This window comes from Drosophila montana, unplaced genomic scaffold, assembly GCF_035044405.1.
Source record: "Drosophila montana isolate Dmon_TW-CO22-7 unplaced genomic scaffold, ASM3504440v1 contig_3821_1, whole genome shotgun sequence".
Taxonomy (NCBI): Eukaryota; Metazoa; Arthropoda; class Insecta; order Diptera; family Drosophilidae; genus Drosophila; species Drosophila montana.
In genome coordinates, this window is record NW_026998692.1 from 1 (window position 1) to 20,631 (window position 20,631).

A 20,631-nucleotide genomic window follows, 5' to 3' on the forward strand; every position below is an offset into this window, starting at 1 on the left:
CCTTACTTTCATTATTTTCGTAAGGTTCATATATTATTGAATCGAATTCAACAGGCAGCATAACATCATCATCGGACTCACAATTCGATTTTTTGGTAAAATGAAAAATGTGTAATGAAATTAATTTTGCTATAATGATGTTGAATTCATAAACTGATGGGTTTCTACAGTTTCCACCTTTGGCTCGAACAGATGCAAATATATTTTCAAGTGGATCTTGGTTGATCCGACTTGTTAAAAAGAAAAAATTGTCGGGATGGTCTTTAAAAAGGTCTTCGACAAGTCCAAAAATAGCCTCAGTAGTTTGGACCAAGCCATCAATGCAATATGTCAGATTGCCTTGGTATCTAATATTTCTTAAGTATAGCTGCATTTCTTTTAATTTTTTCCAAACTACATTTTCTTTTTGGAGTGCACATTTCATGGGGTTGTTATCATTTAAAACTCTGCTATTCAGGCAATCAAAGTAGTCATTAACTTTTTCAACAAAAGTAGCGGTTGCGTCAGCCACTTCGGAGCTGCTTCGTTGCAATTGCTTGTTTTTATTACAAGTTCTAATAGCCGCTGCTACGGTGTGACTGAAAATTTGCGTAGCCAAACATACTCGCATTAATTCAAACCTTGTTGGATTCACGTGACTTTTCGTTAATTTAGTCATTCTCGTGACTGATCCTTGTTCAAGTTCATAAACCTCCCTTATAACGTCGAAATCGACTAATCCATCAGGAGTTTCAAATTTGGCTTTTAGGAGATTATTCCTAATAGATTTAAAAAGATGAGGAATGTCATAGAACATATAATATCTCTTATTATTATTATAAAAATATGGTTTCTCCTTTGTCACTTTGAACAATGAGGTGCATTTTCTATTATTTCCTCCTTGATCATAGACTACACCCCTTAATGTGAATCCGATATTCTCAGCAATATTTATATTTCTTAAAATAAGGACTTTCAAGCATTCTCCTTTTATATTTGTTTCAGGAACAAAATAGTTTAAAATAAATTTCCATTTTTTAAAAATTCCTCGTAAAACGAAAACGCAAATGTGACTGCCCATTTTGTTAGAACGTTCAAGTAAATGTTCCAAGCCATCAATAGCATCAACAGAGGTATTGTAGGTCAAATTTTTCTTAATTGCAACTTCATCGCATGTGAGAATGCATTCCTTGTCGCATTCACTCATTCCTTTAATAGCATCTTTAAGAGCCGAGTACTAACATTCGTTGTCTCCAGGCTGTAGCTTTTTAATGCTGTTCCATTTTTGCAAGGATGATGGACTAGGAAGATTTAATTGCAAAGAAGTCTCTCAAAAACTTATATGTTGACGTTGACCTGTAAATTATACCCTGTGCGAATAGTTTTTCGCGAAATTCTTGTTCCATCTTAAACATGTTCCTTTTTTTTCTTTCAAAAGCATTTTAATCAGAATTTGCTCATTTCCTGTAAGATCGCACGTAGCAAGAAAAATAAGAATCAACTTATTAAAAAGAGAAAATACTAATTTAAAACAAAAGATCAAAAGATTGAAAGTCAACGCATATGAAAGTCTTATTTCAAAAGTTGATAAAATGGATCTTACAGGAAATGAACAAATTCTGATTAAAATGCTTTTGAAAGAAAAAAAAGGAACATGTTTAAGATGGAACGATTCCGAAAAACTATTCGCACAGGGTATATTTTACAGGTCAACGTCAACATATAAGTTTTTAAGAGACTCTTTGCAATTAAATCTTCCTAGTCCATCATCCTTGCAAAAATGGAACAGCATTAAAAAGCTACAGCCTGGAGACAACGAATGTTTGTACTCGGCTCTTAAAGATGCTATTAAAGGAATGAGTGAATGCGACAAGGAATGCATTCTCACATGCGATGAAGTTGCAATTAAGAAAAATTTGACCTACAATACCTCTGTTGATGCTATTGATGGCTTGGAACATTTACTTGAACGTTCTAACAAAATGGGCAGTCACATTTGCGTTTTCGTTTTACGAGGAATTTTTAAAAAATGGAAATTTATTTTAAACTATTTTGTTCCTGAAACAAATATAAAAGGAGAATGCTTGAAAGTCCTTATTTTAAGAAATATAAATATTGCTGAGAATATCGGATTCACATTAAGGGGTGTAGTCTATGATCAAGGAGGAAATAATAGAAAATGCACCTCATTGTTCAAAGTGACAAAGGAGAAACCATATTTTTATAATAATAATAAGAGATATTATATGTTCTATGACATTCCTCATCTTTTTAAATCTATTAGGAATAATCTCCTAAAAGCCAAATTTGAAACTCCTGATGGATTAGTCGATTTCGACGTTATAAGGGAGGTTTATGAACTTGAACAAGGATCAGTCACGAGAATGACTAAATTAACGAAAAGTCACGTGAATCCAACAAGGTTTGAATTAATGCGAGTATGTTTGGCTACGCAAATTTTCAGTCACACCGTAGCAGCGGCTATTAGAACTTGTAATAAAAACAAGCAATTGCAACGAAGCAGCTCCGAAGTGGCTGACGCAACCGCTACTTTTGTTGAAAAAGTTAATGACTACTTTGATTGCCTGAATAGCAGAGTTTTAAATGATAACAACCCCATGAAATGTGCACTCCAAAAAGAAAATGTAGTTTGGAAAAAATTAAAAGAAATGCAGCTATACTTAAGAAATATTAGATACCAAGGCAATCTGACATATTGCATTGATGGCTTGGTCCAAACTACTGAGGCTATTTTTGGACTTGTCGAAGACCTTTTTAAAGACCATCCCGACAATTTTTTCTTTTTAACAAGTCGGATCAACCAAGATCCACTTGAAAATATATTTGCATCTGTTCGAGCCAAAGGTGGAAACTGTAGAAACCCCATCAGTTTATGAATTCAACATCATTATAGCAAAATTAATTTCATTACACATTTTTCATTTTACCAAAAAATCGAATTGTGAGTCCGATGATGATGTTATGCTGCCTGTTGAATTCGATTCAATAATATATGAACCTTACGAAAATAATGAAAGTAAGGTAGTGCCTGATAATGAATTTTCAGTGTCATTATCACAAATTGTAAAAGGTAATGAAACCTATTTTGACGAACATATGGACAATATGTTGACAAATGATTTACCGATTGAGTTGACATCAAGTAGATATTTTGTAGGCTATATTGCAAAGGGATCAAATTGCGAAAAATGCCAAACGTACCTTATTAAAAATAGTGAATTTTTAACAGCACCTTCAGAACAATTTATATCTGAAAAAAATTACTCGAAGGACACAGACTTTGGAAACTTAAAAGCACCATCAGATTTATTTTTTATGTTAGCAAAATTCACATAAAGGTTTTTGAAAATATATTTTCTACTAATAAGATGCAACTCAACATTAAAAAACGCATTATAGAGCAATGTATAAAGTGCACTAAAGAAAGTGTTTACTCATCGTGGTTTGATGAAAATGATTCATGCTTCATCCATAAAATATCTCTTCTGGACAAACTTATTAAAGTTTTACTATTCAAACATTGTAAATGGACAGTGATGACGGATAGCTATAAAAAGAAAGCAAAACTTAATATACTTTCACATAAATGAACATGTTACAAAACGAATATGCAGGTATATGCCAGATCTAAAAGAAAGAACTTCTATAACAAAATAACATTGTTGGGGAATATGGAAATATTTTAATTAAAAAAATTAAAGCATTTCAAGTCGACTCGAAGGTCATATTTAGTTATGATCCCATTATAATTATAATGGCCTCCTCGCGGTGTTCCCTGGGTACCGATTTTGCATCGGTAGCTAATTCGAGCGGCGACTTTGTTCTTTATAATTCGAACAAAAAATTATAAAATAAAAAAATAAAAATTAATTAAATGTATCTTTGAAAACAACAAATTTGCACTTTTATTTCCTTAATTTATGTTGTATTACTTAAAAATAATAATAATTTAATTAATAATTTCTAATATAAAAAATTACATAAATATTTGCATCGACTTAAAAATACATATTTTGTACAGAGCCAACCTCAGTACACAAAATGCATTCATATATCAACACAAATTTGGGATAGGTCGTGATCTGCGCTAAAAAACTAAGAAATTGTTTCTTTGCCAGCCAAAGACTTTGCCAGAGCAGTGGATAACAACACATTCAAATATGCTGTTATGTATGTATATTCACACGCATACAAACATAATTGCTTGCGCGGCCCTCAAAGAGCCGAAGCTGAGAGCACATTCTATTTTTAGCTTTTTCGTTCTCTCGGCTGTGAGAGCGCAATGCTACAGATTTCGTTTTCGTTCTCAATTTTCAAAAAATCAAGCTTCATAGTAGCATTTTGTTGTATGGCGTTACTCATCTTAGTGTTTATATTGTCTTTGATCTGGCCGTCGCCATACAACCGCCAATGTAACTCCGGAATTGAAACAAGGAAAATGAAATTCACCAATTTTACACAATGTAATATATATTCTGAAAATACAGACAGAGCAGAAACTCTCCCCCAACTAACAGCAATTCTACAAAACACAACTACAACATTTGGTACTTCGAGCCGGATTATTTTACAACACCAATCATATCCAGTTCGCCCCAGCAAGCATCGGTGGATCTACAATAGAAGTTTCCAGGAACAGCTACAAATTCAAGCAAGATAAGATACCTCAACTTGTCCATTGCCAAAATTCCGGCAACTCCAGTCCGACTGATTAATATTTGTATGTCTGAACATATTTTTTCGCTTCACATTGTCCGTGGTTTAAGCGAGCAGCAGTTTCATTGAAACAAACAAAAAAAACCCTCAAAAAAAAAAGTGACAAATATTAAAAGAAACAAAACAGAAAGTGAGTCCAAAAAAGTCGCCATATTGGTGTCAGTACATATGTATATATTTGGGTACAAGTGCATACCCAAAAATTTAACCGATCGCCATATTGGTGTATGCAAGTACATCAAGACATATCTGCACACTCCGTTGAACAATAAGTGTATGCGCTTCTCCATCCTATACTTCCAAAATACTCACATCCCTAAATAAAAAGCACACATTCCGATTTGTATTTAGTTAATTAAAACCGAAACACTCTGCAAATATGTGTAACGTTATTTATTTTTTCTCTACAGCAGCTTCAAGAACAATTTATATTTATTTTTACAAATTAATTGGCAAGTGCAAAAAGTAAACAAACATCAGGGTTGTAAAATATCAAGATCGGTTTTCGATAAACTGAGTCTTAGCCACTTTTATATGTTTGTATGTTTCCACTTTGCCATTGATCTGCGTTTTCTTGATATAATACAAACATATTATTTTTTCTTTATTATTATAAAAATTTTAAAATAATAATTATAAGTTAAGAAGTTTCCACTGGGCGGCGTCTGCGTAGTAAATCAAATTTACGTGCGATTTTTCTTAAAATAACATATTATCAAAATAATTATATGTTAAAAACATTCCATGGAGCTGCGTTATATGTTTTATGTGTTTCCAGCTAACAACCAAGCAGTCCGTCTCCAAACGTGAAGTTCAATCCAGCAGGTTGGCTGGGTCCAGTCATTGTTCAGTCAAAAATATTCATGCAGGAGGTCTGGCTCCAAGAACTGGGCTGGGACGATCCGCTACCTGAGAGTCTTTTCAGTTTCTGGAATTTATTTTTCCAAGAGTATCCGGGCCTCAGTGCGATTTGCATCCCTAGATGGGTCGAATTTCGCCCACAGGGCGATACCACGAGTTTTGTGACGCTTCGCAGCGTACATACGGGGCCGCCATTTACGTGCGCTCTGCGATACAAGATCGCATCTCATTACATCTCCTTACAGCGAAAGCGAGGGTCGCTCCGGTCAAGACGGTATCCTTGCCACGACTAGAGCTGTGCGGAGCAGCACTTCTGTCCGAGTTATCCGCTGCACTCAGTCCCCAGCTACCTTCCGCTGGCGTCGACTGTTTCTATCGGACAGATTCCACAATTGTGCTAGCCTGGCTTTATAAGCCACCATGGGCCTAGACTACCTTTGTAGCAAACAGAGTCGCAAAAATTACGCAATCCACCGACTCCTTTAGTCAACAATGAACTGTGGTGGAACGGGCCAATGGCTCATTCCTTCGGAACCCCTCCCAGATACGTCAATAGAGCAACCCACGATTAAAGTAAGCCTCGCAAACACGGCTTCCTCATTTTCTTTCCTCAAACGCTTCTCCAAGTTCGATGGAGCCCTGCGAGTGTTGGCATACATTTATCGCTTCTTCAAGCGTTGCAAACGATTGTCTGTCCCGTCAACTATTGAAATTGACAGCAACGAGATTTCTTATGCACAAGAAAGACTCATTCTCCTAACCCAGAGACAAGCATACTTGTCAGAGTACACTTGCTTGATCTCGAAAAAACAGCTCACTTCCAGCAAACTCCTTAATTTGAACCCCTTTCTAGATGGTAAGGGAAATATTCGAGCATGTGGTCGCGTAAGAGCGGCCGAAGCACTCGGCTACGATGAGCGGCATCCAATAATACTGCCATACACATATGCATATTCGCGTCTCTTGACCGCTTTCACTCATCTTATATCCTTGCATGGAGGCAACCAGCTCATGATGCGTTTAATACGATCACATTACTGGATTCCAATGCTCAATGTGTTGGTCAAATCCTCAATCCATTCCTGCAAAATTTGCGTCATCCAAATAATGAAATTGCAAACGCAGCTCGTTGGCAACTTGCCTGTGGAAAGAGTCACATTTTCTCGGCCGTTCACTCACACTGGAGTCGATTTTGCAGGCCCCTTTGATGTTAAAAATTACACAGGTCGCGGCAACCTTATTACAAAAGGCTCCGTGTGCTTCTTTGTGTGCTTGAGCACCAAAGCCATCTACCTAGAAGCTACATCTGACCTGACCACAGAAAAATTCTAAGCGTTGGCGGGATTAAAATATAACTATCTCTTAAAAACTAGGGGACTATTCAATACCACGGGTTTTGTGATGCTTCGCAGCGTACATACGGAGCCGCCATTTACGTGCGCACTGCGATACAAGAGCGCATCTCAGTACATCTCCTTACAGCGAAAACGAGGGTCGCTCCGGTCAAGACGGTATCCTTGCCACGACTAGAGCTGTGCGGAGCAGCACTTCTGTCCGAGTTATCCGCTGCACTCAGTCCACAGCTACCTTCCGCTGGCTTCGACTGTTTCTATCGGACAGATTCCACAATTGTGCTAGCCTGGCTTCATAAGCCACCATGCGCCTGGACTACTTTTGTAGCAAACAGAGTCGCAAAAATTACACAGGCCACCGACTCCTATAAATTGTCCTATGTACGATCGGAGTACAATCCAGCTGACCTAGCGAGCAGAGGTGCTCCACCACAAGCTTTAGTCAACAATGAGCTGTGGTGGCACCGGCCAATGGCTCATTCCTTCGGAACCCCTCCCAGATACGACAATAGAGCAACCCACGATTAAAGTAAGCCTCATAAACACGGCTCCCTCATTTTCTTTCCTCGAAAGCTTCTCCAAGTTCGATCGAGCCCTGCGAGTGTTGCTCACTTCCACAGCTCACAGCTCACTTCCAGCAAACTGCTTAATTTTAACCCCTTTCTAGATGGTAAGGGAATTATTCGAGCATGTGGTCGCGTAAGAGCGGCCGAAGCACTCGGCTACGATGAGCGGCATCCAATAATACTGCCATACACATATGCATATTCTCGTCTCTTGACCAGCATGGAGGCAACCAGCTCATGATGCGTTTAATACGATCACAGTACTGGATTCCAATGCTTAAGGTGTTGGTCAAATCCTCAATCCCTTCCTGCAAAATTTGCGTCATCCAAAAAAAGAAATTTCAAACGCAGCTCGTTGGCGACTTGCCTGTGGAGAGAGTCACATTCTCTCAGCCGTTCACTCACACAGGAGTCGACTTTGCAAGCCCCTTTGATGTTAAAAATTACACAGGTCGCGGCTGCCTTATTACAAAAGGCTCCGTGTGCTTCTTTGTGTGCTTGAGCACCAAAGCCATCTACCTAGAAGCTACATCTGACCTGACCACAGAAAAATTCCTAGCGGCATTGGCGAGATTTGTGGCACGACGAGGGTACCCAAGTCAAATGCATTCCGACAACTGCAAAACTTTCGTCGGAGCGGCCAAAGTTCTCTCGCGCGATTTTGTTAAAAACGCTTAATACGCCACTTACAGTCTCCAGAAACTGTCCTGGCACTTCAACCCTATTAGTGCACCGCATATGGGCGGCCTGTGGGAGGCAGGTGTAAAGAGTTTTAAAACTCCATTTTATAACTACATTGACCTCAAAATACACCTTCGAAGAGCTTTGCACGCTCCTATCCAAAGTTTAAGCATGCCTTAATTCAAGACCGATATCTCCAATGTCGGAAGATCCTACTGATCTCTTAGCTCTGACTCCCGGTCATTGTCTAGTTGGGGTTCCTCTACTTTCCGCCACAGAGCCAGAGATCAAGGAAAACGACAAGTCCATCATCAACCGCTGGCAGCGCTTAAAGGCCACAGTTCTGTCTCCGTTAGAAACATGAGTTTCTTTTAAAACTACAAAAAAGAAACAAATGGTAAACTCCAACGCGAGACTTTCAACGGGACAATCTACTCATTATTAAAGAAGATAATCTTCCAGTTAATGGCTGGCGTCTGGGTCGAATCCAAACGACCTATCCTGGGAAAAAATTATAATGTCGTCTAAGTAGACCACACAATTCTTAAAAATTAAATCTTCTAAGAGATTGTTCATAAAACGTTGGAACATTGCAGGTGCATTCTTAAGACCAAATGGCATGCGAGTGTACTCGTAATGGCCATGTTTAGTCGAAAATGCGGTCTTGGGTATTGAACCAGGATCCATTTGAATTTGGTGGAAGCCTTTGGCTAGATCAATGGTTGTGAAATATTGACATTTTGCAAGTTTGTCTAATATTTCATCCATGATCGGGAGAGGGTATTTTTCATTAATAGTTAGTTTAGATTGCGGTAATCTATGACTAACTTATGCTTTGTTTAAATTCAATAACACCATTTATGTCGTGAACCTTAGATTTATGGTTGAACCCGTGTCAATGACATATTTTAGAATTTCGTCATTCATAATCAATTTTATGAATGGATTTCTTCTGCTTGTTCCGAGGCTTGCTGATTTTGATAGTTTAAGGGATTTTGGGTTCTACCTTGACTTAATTTCTGTTGGAACTCGTGGTGAGCCTCTTGATTGTCTGTCGGAATTAGTGTGCTGTTCATTTTGTATATGATAACTCTGATTCATGTTGGAATAGCCACTTGAACTGGTGGCTGGGTTAGCATTTTGCAGATTATTTCCCATGTTCCTACGATTGTTATTTTGATTTCCCTGGACGTTATTAGTTTTAGGTCTATCAGTTACGCTATTTTCGTATAATCCTTCTCTTTGCGCTACTTGTTTAAGTTTCTGTGTCGACGTAATGTCGTATCTGGCTTACATCATGAAAAGCCTATCGGGTAATTTTTTTGTAATTACATCTTTAATTGTCTTATTCATACATTTGTATAATATTGCTAGGTATATTTGTAAAGCTATTTAATATAACATAAGATTTATTTTCGAGGTCCTCGATGAACTTACTGACGATTCCCTGGCAATTCGTTTTCTATAAGCGTCGAAGGAGTTCTTCAAATGGTGTTTGCACTCTGTTGGATAAGGATGTAGGATGTAATTGATCCTTTTAATAAAAGCGTTGAGATCTTCAGTTGATCCGTCAAAACTTGGCACCTGTCTAAGTTGTGAAAGGGCCTGGTTGAGGTGTTGTTCTGATAAATTTATCGTCATAATCTTCGTGTAATACACATTTTGGTGTTTAATGATATTTTTATTTATAATTTTTTTTTTGTTTTTGAGTTTGTGGTTTTTGAACTTTTTAGTTCTTTGATTTTGCACTTTGTTCTTGTACTTTGTACATTTAATTTAGTTTATAGTTTGTGATTAATTATTATTATTTAAATGTTTTTGTGTGTGTGTGTCTTATTGAAAAGACCCAGTAAGAGAGAGTCAACAGAGAGTCTCAGTTGAGAGTGATTGACGTGTTTTACTTGTGCTCCAAGATTTTTATATAATTTTGCGCTTAAATCCTGCTTTTTATTTCCAAATTTTGCATTTTTTGTGCTTTATTTAAAAAGATTTTATAAATTGTGCAAAATGTCATCTGTTGTGCAGAGTAATGTCCCCTGTGCATACACTTGTTTGTGCGTGTGTTCGCTACTGCATATTTCTGCTTGTGCATCGCGCTCTCGCAAATTTTTGCTGTTGCTTTTCACTCCAAACAATTTGTTTGTGTACGAATAGTTATTTTTTGAGCGTTTACTTGCTCTATTTTTGTGCACCGTGTTTCGTTTTGCTCTGCGCTCTCGCAATTTCTGCTTATCTTTAAGTCTGTTAATTATTGCATTTATTAAACGCGGCGTAAGTTCCGTATTGTTGTTATTGCCTGGTTTGATTCTTTTGCTTTGGTGCTCCCCTGTGCATACACTTGTTTGTGCGTGTGTTCGCTACTGCATATTTCTGCTTGTGCATCGCGCTCTCGCAAATTTTTGCTGTTGCTTTTCACTCCAAACAATTTGTTTGTGTACGAATAGTTATTTTTTGAGCGTTTACTTGCTCTATTTTTGTGCACCGTGTTTCGTTTTGCTCTGCGCTCTCGCAATTTCTGCTTATCTTTAAGTCTGTTAATTATTGCATTTATTAAACGCGGCGTAAGTTCCGTATTGTTGTTATTGCCTGGTTTGATTCTTTTGCTTTGGTGCTCCCCTGTGCATACACTTGTTTGTGCGTGTGTTCGCTACTGCATATTTCTGCTTGTGCATCGCGCTCTCGCAAATTTTTGCTGTTGCTTTTCACTCCAAACAATTTGTTTGTGTACGAATAGTTATTTTTTGAGCGTTTACTTGCTCTATTTTTGTGCACCGTGTTTCGTTTTGCTCTGCGCTCTCGCAATTTCTGCTTATCTTTTAACGCTGGTAGTAATTATGTCGTGCTGTAAGAAACCTTGCACTTTCAAGCAGGCTGATGATTCTGCATTGCCGCAATTTGTTAATTACTGGCTGTGTAAGAATATAATGCATGCTAAATGTGCTGGTCTCACTGGGCGTGATTGCGACAAGATCGCTGCAATTGCCAAGAAGGGCTGCGGCGGCTTGCGTTGGTCGTGCCCAGAATACATCGACAAGCAAATTGATTTCTCCAAAATGTATAATTCTGTGAGAAATCAATTCTTAAAACTAAGTAACGTGGCTAAGCAGCTCTCGAGTAGTTTTGACTCGAGATGTGAGTTGCTTAGCAAATACAAATTCGAGTCTCCAACCAATCGCCGGTTGGAGCCTCAATTTTTGCAGTTGTCCTCTCCGTCTGTCCAGACACCTATGCCTCTTTTTATCCCCTGTAATAGTCCTATTAGACCCCGTACCTGAACCTGTCCCAGTTAGACTAACTGCCTCAGCCCCCTCAGCTCCTGGCAGCAAAGGTAGACCTGCGCGCAATCTTGCCCAGATTGTTAAAAACAATTATGGTGCCTCTTTGGCCCCACCAAATCCTGTTCTCCCTGCAGCCCCATCAGCTCCTACGTTAACTGTTGTTGCCTCTCGTAGGCAAGTTTTTGTGTCTCGACTTTCGTCTGACACCACCTCTGAGTCATTGGCAGCCTATATTGCTAACAAATCTTCTGCTAGCGTGCCAATTACCAAATCTAATTTCTCCTCCATGTTTCACATGATATTTTTCCAATCATTTGTGATCCCAAATTTTGGCCTCCACACATGATTGTTCACGAGTTCAAGCCAAAAAAGCGTAACCAGCCTGTCACCCTTCCAGTCCCTTCAATACAGGGTACCATTTCTGCCCCAAAAAATTAACTTCTTCTTCTGACCAAGTATGTATTCATTATCAGAATGTGAGAGGTCTTATTTCAAAACTTACTTATGCAACTTTTCTTTCTTATATGACTCAGTTGACATGAATACTGCTATTAACTTTTTTTATAACACCCTAAACTCCCTCTTAGATATGTGTATTCCCAAGTCAATTCATTCGACTACTTCTTCAAAGCCATCTTGGTTTACTCTCAGATTATCGAATCTAAAAAATATAAAATCTAAATATTTTAAAGTTTAATAAGTCTGGTTCGTGTACAGACTTGGCTAAATATTCCAAACCCAAGTCGAACTTCTTTCTTTTGAATTCTGAATGCTATGAGAATTATCTAACTCGTTGCAAAAGCCAATTTGTCCTAAATCCGAGACAGTTTTACAATTTTGTAAACTTGAAGCGTAAATCTTCAAATTTGCCATCTTTTTTTTTCTCTAGGGATGGATAAAGCTAGCAATGACTCTGATTCTGCTAACCTCTTTGCTAATTTTTTTCAATCAACTTACTCTTCAGTCTGTCCTACTAATAATTCTTACCCTTATACTACTACTTCCTCTAGTTCTATACCTCCTCCTATTATTTCCCATTCCTCTCTCATTTTGGCTTTAAATTCTTTAAAATCTTCTTTCTCTCATGGGCCTGACAATATTCCTAGTTGTCTACTCAAGGAGTGTAGTTCTTCCCTTGTTTATCCATTGCTAAAGCTTTTTAATCTATCTCTTGAATAATCTGTCTTTCCATCTCTTTGGAAGGAATCTTATATCATTCCTCTCCACAAGAAAGGTGGAAAGTCTGATATACAAAATTACAGGGGCATTGCAAAACTGTCCGCTATTCCTAAATTATTTGAAAAAATATTCACTTCGAATTTGCAGCATTTCTTCAAATCAGTTGTTTTCCCTGTTCAACATGGATTCGTAAAGAATCGGTCAACTACGACCAATCTGATTGAGTTTACTTCCTTGGTAAATGATGCTTTCCCTTCGAAAATGCAAACTGAGGTCATTTACACTGACTTCAGTAAGGCGTTTGACTCTGTGCACCATGACATTTTACTTTTTAAACTTGACCGAATAGGTTTCCCTCCGTCTCTTTTGCTTTGGATTAGTTCTTATTTAAAAGTTAGGCCCCAAAAAGTTATGCTGAGGCTGACTACCTCAATTGCATCTGAATTGTACAAAGTGTATGTTTATGACCGTCAATCGTTCTACACCTTATATTGTCAGTTATACAATCGACAGTACTCCATTGCAACGTATACTAACAGTTAAGGCATTCTTTTTGATTCTAAGCTCTGCTGCTCTTCACATAGATACTATCGTTAATGAGGCAAAAGGTGTACTTGGATTCATTAAACGATGGTCTAAAGAGTTTAACGATCCTTTTATATCAAAACTTCTGTACATCTCTCTTGTTCGCCCTATCCTTGAATACTGCTCTTGCATCTGGGCTCCGCAGTATAACAATTAGCCAGGTTTGTATTGAATCTGTTCAGAAGCAATTTCTGCTTTTTGCCTTACGAGGTTTAAGTTGGGACCCTAATCTTCGGTTGCCATCCTACTCCAGCAGGCTGCTTCTTCTTAACCAACCGTAGTACAATTCTCGGTGTTGTCTTTCTGCATAAGTTGGTTGTTGGCGATATAGATTCTCCTTTTCTGCTAGGGCGTCTTCAATTCTCTGTTCCGGCTAGACCAACCAGAAATTACCGCCCCTTATTCCTATCGACGCGCACAACAGACTACGCTATCCACAATTCTTTTCGCGTGCTATGTAAAAATTACAATAGTTTGCATCACGCTTTTTTTACCGAACTTTCTATAGCCCTAATAAAATCGTTGCTTTCAGGATACCTTCGGGAACTCTTTGACCATTCCCAGCTATGAGCAGGGGCATAGCTTGCCGCATAGGCCATAAATTTTCCCCCACCGGGTCGGTGATATCCCATTACTATCTCTTTATCCTATATACCTAACACTTTTTTTCTAGCATACATTTCATTACTTTGTTAACAACTTATTACTTTATTTTTTCCTATTTATGGTATTTTCATAAATAATATAGTAAATTAAGATTATTTGTAATTTTACTTACTACTCTACCAACACCCGTTTCTTTAGCTGTAGGCTCTAATAGCTTTACTGACAAAATTAGCTGTGAAAAGGGGCACAGCTGGCCGAACTGGCAAATAAAACACCTCCATCGATCGGTGACGCTTTTAGAAAATTGTGTATTCTAACTAGGCTTTTAGCATTTAATTTTCATAATGTATGTATTGAATAATTAGGAAGATACTCGTTTTGTCTATCATTAATAATAAATAACTAAACAAATAAACAAAAACAAGATTAAGTCTTCTATTCAAATGATTAGAAATTGAATTGATTTGAAACAACGAAAGGTCTAGCATGCAATCTAAAAAGTCATGCTGGGCTGAATTTTCTAGATAACTTTCAGAAGTAAATAATGACCGAATGATGCTCGGTAAATTAAAATCATCTAACACTATAAGTAGCTCACTATCACGCACGCGTGTAGAAACTTCTTTATTACAAGTATTCATATAAACTTGAATTTCATATTAAATGAATATGAAAATAGAGGCGGATATAAATTGAACTATCTCTAAAAAACTAGTAATAATTGAGAAAAACTTATTCTTATTTCGATTTTTAGGCAAATTTGTATCAATTTTAGGACGAAAAGGAAAACAAGGGGCTTTTCACTAAATGAAGGTTGCTTAAAAGAATTGAAGGAATAAATAATAAATTTAATTAAATTATATTGATATGAAAAAAGAGAACTATTAAAATTCAATTATCTCTTAAAAACTGCTCATAATTGGGTAAGAAATATTCCTATTTCCATTTTCAGGCATTTTTTTCACTATAAATATTTTGAATAAAAAGAAAAAATTAAATTAGTATATACTTCGAGAAAAAAGAAGCTAATTATTGTATAAAAAAAATTAGAGAAAAAATTTAAGGCATATTTGGATCAATATAAAGGGCGAAAAAGAATAGATGGGCTTAACACAATATATATTTTGATTAAAATAAAACATAAATCTCTATATATAAAACTGTTTGTCCTGACTGACTGACTGACTGACTGACTGACTGACTGACTGATTGGTGATCAACGCACAGCCCAAACCGTAAGAGCTAGGAAGCTTAAATTTTCACTGTAGTTACCTTATGTGATGTAGGTGCACGTTAAGACGGGGTTTCGGGAAATTCCATCCGCAAGTGTGGAAAAATCGAAAAACGTTTGAATGTAACTTTTTTTTTACCATCCGATCAGCCTCAAATTTATATTCAAAGGTCTTTGTTCAAATTAATTTGAGGGGTGTTTCGCACTTTTTGGAAAATGCATCCCTCCTTGGTGGAAATGGGGGTCAAAAATTTGGTGGGTGACGTTTCGCCCTCAAATTTATTTCCAAGTATCTATATGAAAATTCATTTGAGACGTATTTTTCACTTTTCGCAGAATTCAAACTTCTTCGGGGGGAATGCGATTCAAAGATTTTTTGGGCGAAGTTTTAAGTTGCGTCCGATTTGCTTCAAACTTATTTTCAAAGCTCTACATAAGAATGAAATGAATACGTATTTCAGCGATTTGGGAAATTCCACCCGCAAGAGTGGTAAATTGGCGGAAACGGTTGTATGAAAGTTTTTTGTTAACGATCCGATCGGCCTCAAACTTATTTTCAAAGATCTTTGAGGGGTATTTCGCAATTTTTTGGAAAATGCATCCCTCCTTGGTGGAAATGGGCGTCAAAAATTTGGTGGGTGACGTTTCGCCCTCAAATTTATTTCCAAGTATCTATATGAAAATTCATTTGAGACGTGTTTTTCACTTTTCGCAGAATTCAAACTTCTTCGGGGGGAATGCGATTCAAAGATTTTTTGGGCGAAGTTTTAAGTTGCGTCCGATTTGCTTCAAACTTATTTTCAAAGCTCTACATAAGAACTTAATAAATACGTATTACAGCGATTTGGGAAATTCCACCCGCAAGAATTGTAAATTGGCGGAAAACGGTTGTATGAAAGTTTTTTGGTAACGATCCGATCGGCCTCAAATTTATTTTCAAAGATCTTTGTTCAAATTTATGTGAGGGGTGTTTCACACTTTTCGAAAAATCCGCTCCTCCTTGGTGGAAATGGAGGTCAAAGATTTGGTGGGTGATATAGTTGTCCGATGTATATAAGATTTTGCATTAATGGAGGGAGCACTGTAAAACTAATAGATGTCAAGATATCTAAATAAACAAAAAAATGTTCATACAAGAACCGAGTTTTCGACCGATCGTTCCTACAGCAGTTATATGATATAGTGGTCAGATGTTGATAAGATAGTGCATAATTGGGAAGCATAATAAAACTAATAAATGCCCAGTTTGGTCAAGATATCTAAATAAACAAAAAAATGTTCATACAAGAATCGAGTTTTCGACCGAAAACTCTTCCTATGGCAGCTATATGATATAGTGGTCCGATTCAGCTGGCTCCGACATATGTACTGCGTGCAACAGAAAGAGGGACTTCTGTTAAGTTTCATAAAGATAGCTTTAAAAGTGAGAGACTAGTTCGCATAGAAACAGACAGACGGACAAAGCTATGTCGACTCGGCTGTTGATACTGATCAAGAATATATATAATTTATGGGGTCAAAGATGTCTCCTATTATGTGTTTCATATTTCACGACAAAATTATAACCCTCTGCAAGGGTACGAGGTAGTCATAATTGAATAATAAAATGTCCTATTTCTATTTTCAGGCATATTTGGCTCAATATTAAGGGCATAAAAGAAAAAAGGGGCGTTTCAATAAATATATTTTGATTAAAAGAAATAAAGAAAGTAAGAAAAAATTAACTTGATATATGTTAAGAAAAGAAGGAAGTTAATTATTTTATGAAAAAGGGGCAGGATTCAAATTCATTTATCTCTCAAAAACTAGTTATAATTTGGTAAGAAAATGTCCTACTTTGATTTTCAGGCATATTTGGATCAATATATATATTTTTTTAAAAGAAATAATTAAAATAGGTAAAAGTTAAATTGATATATATCAAAAAAATTAGGAAGCTAATTATTTTATGTAAAAAAAAGACGGATTAAAATTAAATTATCTCTAAAAGACTAGTCATAGTTTGTTGAGAAAATTTCCTATATCAATTTTCAGGCATAATTGGATCAATATAAAGGGCGAATAAGGTAAAGGGGGCTTTTCACGATATATATTTTGATTAAAAAGATAAAAGGAAAAAAATAAAAATTAAATTACTATATAGTAAGAGAAAAAGAAGCCAATAATTGTATAAAGAAAGAGGCGGATTAAAATTCAATTAAAAAACTATTAATAATTAGATAAGAAATATTCTTATTTCGATTTTTAGGCATATTTTAATTAAAGTGCGAAAAAGAAAACAGCGGGATTTTCACTAAATTTATGTTGCTTAGAAGGAATAAAGGAACAAATAAAAAGTTAAATTGATACATGGTAAGAAAAAAAGGCAGCTAATTATTTTATGAAAAAAGAGAAGGATTAAAATTCAATTATCAAAACACATTCTCCTCAACCAATTAAGGACATAACCACCAGGAAGAAAGCAGCTACCAATACAAACCAAGATGTGCCCCGAGGACTGCGCTGGACCTCTTTTCATCCCGGCCTGTGCGATGACCTGCACCGGCAACGCTGACCGCCCAAAGGCAGACTAAGACGAAGAAGAAGCAGAGCAGCAACTTCAGCTTCAATCAAGATTTAGATTAAAACAAAAAAATATATATATAATTTTTAAGTAAATTAAAATTTAAAAAAAAATGTGCATCAAGGTAGAGTGTGACCTAACAAGTCATACGCTATATTAGGCAGGAAACAAAATATGTAAAAACAAACAACAAAAAATTTTTTTTTTAACTAAATCATACATTTTGGAAATGCTTCTATTAAAGTAAAATAATAACAGAAATTTATTTTTAATAATTTGAAAAATAATATAAATACGATTTTTTACTAATAAAATAACAAAAGTCGGCAACTAATGTTAAAGTACAGTTAAAATCATCGATCATAGTGAAAATTTAGAAGATATTGCTATTTTCCTAATAACGAGAAAGAAGTGCTATCTTCGGCACGCCGAAGATTTAATACCCTTGCAGACCCAACCTTTTCAAAATTCTTTGCCCGTATCTAAGAAGCACAGGGAAAATAGTTAATGCCGAGGATGGTTAAGATATCTTGAAAAACAAAACAGGTTTCCATACAAAAACTTAATTTTCGACCTATCGTTCCTATGGCAGCCATATGATATAGTAGCCCGATGTGAATAAGATTTTGCATAAATGGAGGGAGCATAGGAAAACTAATAAATGCCGAGTTTGGTCAAGATATCCTGAAAAACAAAAAAAATTCCATACAACAGCATAATTTTCGACCGATCGTTCCTATGGCAGTTTTATGATATAGTTGTCCGATCTTAATAGGATTTTGCATATATATGGGGAGCGTAGTATAACTAATAAATACCGAGTTTGGTCAAGATATCTTGAAACACATAAAAAATTTCCATACAAAAACTTAATTTTCGACCGATCTTTCCTATGGCAGCTATATGATATAGTTGTCCGATCTTAATGGGATTTTGCATATATATCGGGAGCTTAGTAAAACTTATAAGTACCGAGTTTGGTCAAGATAACTTTATAAACAAAAATGTTTTTCATACAAGAACCTACTTTTCGACCGATCGTTCCTATGGCAGCTATATGATATAGTGGTCCGATCGAGCTGGTTTTGACATATGAACTGCGTGCAACAGAAAGAGGGAATTCTGCAAAGTTTCATAAATATAGCCTTAAAACTGAGAGACTAGTTCGCATAGAAAAAGACAGACGGACAGACGGACAGACGGACATGGCTATATCAACTCGGCTGTTGATACTGATCAAGAATATATATACTTTATGGGGTCGGAGATGTCTCCTTCTATACGTTACACATTTCACGACAAAATTATAATACCCTCTGCAAGGGTATAATAATAACCGTTGTGTCAGTTATTTCACTAGCATTAAAAGTATATGCAATGCTTAAAAAGAAAATTAAGAAAAGTAAATTAGCAAAGTAGAGCAGATGGATAAGACAAAATCTAACAATATAAAATAAAATATAATTAGAAATAAATTACGGAACAAGCGGAACATTAAAATTTTTAAAGAAAATATATTTAATATGTATGATAAAGAATCATACATTAGAAATACTTATAATAATGAACCCAATTTTCGAATAAGAGCATTAAATATTTTGCGTTCACATCGGTAATTCATAACTGAATTTTAACACTGATTTAAATCCCATAAAACACTGTTCAAATCAGTAAAAGGAATAATTTTAAATAATAAATATATAGAATAAAATGCATACTGAAGAACGGCCAATATGGGGTGCGGCAACAATACTAATGGTGCGATTGCACAGATTAAATTTTAAAGTTATTGAATGGTCAGTTACAACACAACAAATAAATGATTTCAAAAAAAAATTAGAAAAATACTATAAATATGTCAATAAAGATACAGTTATAAAAGTTTACTTTCTAATAAACTATTTAACAATATTAATTACACAATGTAATAATATAAGTCAAAGAGTTAGCTCTTTCGAAAACAGACTTACAATCCAACATAAAAAACAGTGTCTCAAAGTCTTAAAATATTGGCATTAGCCACCACATTGAAATAAATGTACCAGAAGATCTATTTCTACCTGTGGTGGTTGATCCAAACCAGGTCCAAGATCTAACTGAACCCACGAAGATTTGGCCGTAGAGGTCATAAAATCAAAAATAATAGGTCTAATCCTCTACAAGGTTCAGGAAGAGTCAACAATTTAAGGCATTATAAACAAATAAACATTCAACAGAAAGGCAAAAACTTCAGCCCAATATATAGCTGAAATCGACAACATGAGAAAGAAACTCGAAGTAGCTTATATTGACAATAGACTACACCCTGATAACAAAAGAATTAATAGCTGCAATGACAAACAATTGTGACTAGGAAAAAATTCGTATTATACTGGAAGCAGCAAATTTCAATACTTTCGATGATGCCATGGGTATATATATCCATTGCAGCACTGAAATGACTGGAAGTGCAGAATACCTCATACTTATAAAGAAGTAGTAAAACTAGTTAAAAAATTCATTCTAGGTAAAATAGTAGAACCATCTGTATCAGAATAAAATAGTCCGATACTTCTTCAATGAAAGGTCTACCAGGGTCCGATACTAAGAGATGGCGATTAGTTACAGACTATCGTGAAATCAACAAACAGCTCTTGTGCGATAAATTTCCGTTTCCAAGAATAGATGATATTCTTGACAAACTAGGCAGAGAAAGATACTTCTCGAGTCTAGATTTAATGTCCGGTTTGTAGCATGCAGAAGGGTATATATGCGATCTTGTGCTCTGTTCAAGCGGCCACCAGCTTCGTGCGGTTGATGTTCTTCCGCAGAGGTGAAGAGATTCGGAAGGTGTGCACTTCTAGCGTTGCTCTAAACTATGCTCGTCGGATTTGGGGTAGGTCTTTTCCTCTTCCCTTCCCTTTTGTGCTCAGAGAGGTTAAGTGCACTGACTGTATACTAATAAGATGAAGGTCTAATAGGGTGTATTCGTGCTGTACCCACGTACAGAATTAATATAAATGAGAACGGCGGA